The 5,398-nt window shown below is 30.9% G+C and overlaps 1 long non-coding RNA gene across 1 annotated transcript; it reads right to left on the minus strand.

Moving 5' to 3' along the window:
* Positions 1-2,415: 2,415 nt before the first annotated feature.
* Positions 2,416-5,115, minus strand: LOC132728479 (uncharacterized). Its single transcript, XR_009625494.1, has 4 exons — positions 5,033-5,115; positions 4,588-4,699; positions 2,949-3,347; positions 2,416-2,512 (listed from the first exon to the last, which is right to left on the minus strand). It is a non-coding gene; the product is annotated as an uncharacterized LOC132728479 (long non-coding RNA).
* Positions 5,116-5,398: the final 283 nt, after the last annotated feature.

Raw genomic sequence — 5,398 nt, forward strand, 5'->3', positions numbered from 1 at the left:
TTAGTATTTTTTTTATCATTTTTAGATGTTTTATTACTGCTATATTGTGTTTTATCTGTTAGAATAACTGGTATAGGGTAAAAAATGAAAAGATACAAAGCATTAAGATACCGTAACAAATTTATTTCAAAATTGGCCACAGAATAAGATATTTTCCGCTAGCGCGTGCTTCAATATATTATCACGCCGCGTGACAAGGCACCTTGCTGTTGGCATGTTTGACTTGGTGTTGTTAATTTATTGATTCTACATTTATCATCGTTAACAAAGGTGTTGTGATCTGTTGTGTTGGCCATCAGCTGAACAAGGATGCGTAAACAATACGAATTTAACGAAAACAAAATGTTAAGTTTACATAATAATTCTATATATATTAATCACGTTGTAAGAGCACCAATACTTTTAAGAGAAAAGAGTTAATTTCAATCATGTTTTGTATGCTATTTCAAATTAAAAAGCTTACAATGCTAAAAATGTCATTGAAATATGTTATAAGCTATCGAATGAAACTTATGATTTTTTTCTGAGTTATTAAAGAATAATAATAATCTTGTAAAGTTATTTTTATATGTATGTGAAGTGAAGTTAATTGACTTGTTATGCTAGAAGAGAATGTTTTTGTATAATATTGATGTCAGGTTGCATGTCAGTTTCTTCTGAACATTTTTGTACTTGTAATTTATGGGCTTGCCATAGGCCGACATTATCTGACCAATATGGAAACATGACTAATAACAATGGTTATCTAAGCGCATGTATGATTATAAGAACGACGCAAATTAAAATAACAATGATAACCTTACTGCAAAAACATATGTTTTTGATTTTGATACAATGAAAATACCTTGGTATCAGAATAAGGGATTGTTGGGAATCATTTGTATAACATGTTAAGTGATGTGCGCCAATAAATAGTTCAAGTAATTTTATTCAGATGGTGTACATTTAAATTTATCATACCTCAGAAATTCTCTCAATTTTTATTTCTCAAATACTTTTTTTTGGTCTCTTGTTACAGTTTAAAAAAATACTAATTTGTCATATAATTGAACCGTCTTTGCTACTCTTGATTTGTTTGCAGTTGGTATAATTATATTGAATAAGTATTTTGTATTGTAGTCAATACTACTTACTTTACATTTTGCTACCTTTACGACCGACACATTACTGCACATTCAGCGCTACTTTCCTCAGCTGTTAAACATCTAACATGCTCTAAATCAATTTATGAAATCATTATTAAACACATGTTTGACATTTCTAAAGAATTTAATAAATATGGATTTCTGAGGATAGCGATACATTTATAAAGGGAGACTACTGCATCAATGTTATGTTTTTACGTAATAAGAAAGCTTATTTTCGGTTGTTTTCTCTGTTGTTTTTTGTGTGTATTGTAAGTAGTGCATGATGTAAAACTTAAATAATTGACGAATTACGTTTATACATAAAAATATTAATAAATAAAACATTATATCTTGTCGTGGCTTTCGGAAGTTTACTAGCATATTGATATATCAGCTCATACTGTAATGTTCTCACTAATGAACTGACAAGTAGAATTATAGAAAAACAGGAAATGTACTCATCCTGACTAAGAGCAAATTTATACACCTAAACAACATTGTATAAGGTACAATATAAAAATCATGTTTGTTACTGATTCTTTTACATATTTGTTGAAAGAGTCAGTCTATTACAAGTTATTACATATAATTATATATTATTCCAAAGATGTCAGCTGTGTTCCCTCAATGATAAGGGGATTGGTATGTTGTATAATTTCTTTGTTTTATCAGGGTATTTCAAATAAAGACCCCGGTTTTAGTGAACACCGGCAAGATCTCATGTGAATTTGACAAGCTGAATTTAACATTGTATTACTATTTTACTAAATAGAAATAGTAATTTACATGTAGGCCCGTTTTTAACGATTAGAATACGATATGTGTTTGTTATTGAAAATAATAAATCCAGCGAGTTACCTTTTGTCCGACAATTTATTTGCAAAGAAAGTGACATAATCTAGCCTACATTGCCGTTATCAGCATTGCACATTGGCAATATTCTCAATACTAGACTTCTAATGTCTAATGTTCAAGTTGATACACATATTGTTTTTAAAAATAGTTTAAATCATAGTGAAATAGATAACTATTATTAAAAAATACGTAAATCCGTTATTCTCTTTTTTCTTTTTTTTAGAAATAATTTGATGTCGGTGGTTTGAGGATTTAATTTGATTACAAGTCACATAATTATACGGTATATTACTTTTTTGTAGATAAACAACCTTATTTAATTTTATGTATTTAGATTACATAATTATATGTATTCAACAATAAATGCTTTCAGATTTACAAAATGCATTTTTCAATGTTACAATGGTTACAGAATAAAAACCGAAAAACTCTGCTTTATACAAGAACTTTATTGTTTATATCACAAATAAGTATAAATGTACAATATGGTACACTTGTCCATTTTCTGAAAGGTATGCTTGATTTGTAACCTGAAATAGTAAAGCAGTATTTGTCATTTGGTTACAACAAAATTTTATTTGACACTGATTTTTCGGAGAAAAGACGGACTTATTGTCATGACCAACTCAGCGGCGTTGGCGTTGGTTAACCTATTTTGGTTACGTTTAAACAACATTATTACATTGAAACTTAATACGTGGGTCAGACAAATCGCACCCAATTTCAATTCGAAAGATCAAAGGTCAAGGAAACCGATCGGTCATCAAAGCCAAGCGCATTGGCCTTGGAACTTCAAACTTTGTATGTAGATAGATAGATAGATACTTTCATTTATCTTGTTTAAAATTGCAGCAGCTATGTTTATTGTTTGAAACGATAATGAAGGCAACCACCAACAATGTGTAATTTTGACATACAACATCAGTTTACATACATTTACAATGTGTGTCTTTGATGGTTACATACCGTCTTAACATAAACTAACAAAGTCATCGTGGTTAATTGTCGTTGTTCTCCATGTATCTTCCAGCGGCGCCCAATGTGTGAGTACCCAATGCGTCCTGATGATGTGCTCATGACCATAATGTATACCCGACCAGGCACATGTCGAGTTAGAATTCCCGAAAACATCATTGTTGTATGTAACAACCCATCCCATTACACAGTCGCTGCCATTAGGACCGGACATTGTATACTTTCCTGTTAGATTGTAGTAGTCGTCTGCATTGCCAATAGCTGTATTGTATCGTCCACTAAGGTGTCCATTCTTACACGTGAATTCCATGACAGATTTTAACTGATTTGTCCATAGGCCGGAAATACCACAGTCATTTTCATTTAAAGCCATGATTTCTGCGCATCTGTCTATGGTAAAAGTGGGAAATTTAGTTGAATAGTTACATAATAAAATCACGGGGGAATCATGTGTCTTTGTATAGTAATACAAACGAGTAATGGCGACTTCTGAGCCTCGGTAAGTTCATTATTTTTTATAAATTTAAGTGAGAAACGTTTCCTTAATCCAAACTAGACCTGGCCTATTATATGCACGGTAACTTTCTTCAAATATCAATACCAAGTGCATTGTCCTACGTTTTATGGTTTTCGAGAACATTCTTTAAATTGTGTGAAAATTACAAATGCAGCTTTGGTAGTCCACACAAGACGGTATAATTTTGTACAAAAATTAAACATAAGCTTTCTTCCTTCATTACAAAACACAAAATCAACAATAATATTGACATCATTTATCGTAGAAGGCCATATAAAATGTTGCTAGAGGATATGTAGAGTAAAACGGTTCTTTGCAGACGTATAGTAAAGTATAGTAAACGTAAAAAACTCAAAATATATATAATCTGTGTGTACTTTAACATGTTTATTTTACATTTACTAAAAGAGTGTGTAGAAAATATCAATATTTCTAAATATCAGATTGGAGCATAATACATCTTTAAGAAAAATAAGAATTCGACATTCATTGGAAAAAAGATGCCATGGAAGCGAAGCCGAGAAAACTTAATGATGTGGAAGGTGACTATGCATGTGGTTTTCCCAGGACAGAGGACCATATTCTTTTGTATACACCAAACAGTAATACGAGTAAGATTAAATTGTGATTTAATTTTCACAAAATCCATCAAGCGGTTTAGGAGATGTTGTTTAAAGTAATTGTGGAAACGACGAACGACGGACGCCGAGCGCAAAAGAAAGGGAAGAGAAAAAGAAAGAAAAAAGACTGGAAAGAACAAATAAGGAAAATATCAATCACAGTTTAAAATAAGATTCTCTCAATTTTCTTTATGAATTAACATGTTGATGAAGTAAAAATGGATAGATTGAAATATTAATCAAAACTTAAATGTATCTTATAAAGGCCAGGTCATTAAACCAACCTCATCAGTTAATTATCTTGGTGCCACACTGGATTAAAGTTTTGCTGGTTCTATACAGTATTGGAATAAAAATAATTTTAAAATTACTAAGACATATATAACTTCCTTGTTTGCAATATTATTTTAAAAAGAAGGTTTTGGCAAAACCTCATATTTGCCATTGCTAATATAACCTTAACTTACTTCTCACAAAGATTGATATACTATACCTTTATACCCGTTTCTGATAGGATCTATGAGTCGTTTGTGAGAACAGTCTACGAACAAAAACATTGAAAGAGCCAAGAAAATACCAACAGCCTTCATTTTTTGTATTTGTAACTGTAAAAATCAATTAAAGACTCATGTTATAGAATAATTGGTAAACAATAAAATGCTTTGTCTTTTTACAATCTTACTAGCAGTTCAAAGAAGAATTACATTATTATTATTATTATTATTATTATTATTACATTGTATTATTATTATTATAGAAACGGCAAAAGCCGTCCATATGGCAACTACGCCAAAATAATAGGGACGGCATATGCCGTCCCTATGGCAGTGAAAGGGCTAAGATATAATCTTGGAAGAGTCAGGTCATTCATAATAGAAGGAAAGAAAAACAAAATTTTGTAATTTAAGAAGCCTTTAAATTTACTTTTAATCACCTACCTCTTTTGAAATTTCCTATGACAAAGATTACGTTGTTCAAGACCTCCTTATCAATATTTCAAGAGTGGAGCACATTAAGGTTATCTTGTCTGCAGCAAAACATATACATGTACTGCATTATATAAAGAACGCGTTTTCATTTCAATTTCATGCTTAAATCTTACAGGAAACTTCAAGAGAAGCAAGCTACATGTATTCAAGTTACATTGACTATATAATGTCATAGAAACAATGTAATGTGAGTGTTATTTGATTATCAAATTGATAAATCGGATGATACCATATGAATAGTAATGCCGCTTGCGGTCCTAAGTGGCATCAATGAGAATTTTGTGCCACATGAAAAAGTGTACATTACGTGTAATA

This window comes from Ruditapes philippinarum, unplaced genomic scaffold (assembly GCF_026571515.1).
Source record: "Ruditapes philippinarum isolate M1 unplaced genomic scaffold, ASM2657151v2 ctg3941_1_1_1_1, whole genome shotgun sequence".
NCBI lineage: Eukaryota > Metazoa > Mollusca > Bivalvia > Venerida > Veneridae > Ruditapes > Ruditapes philippinarum.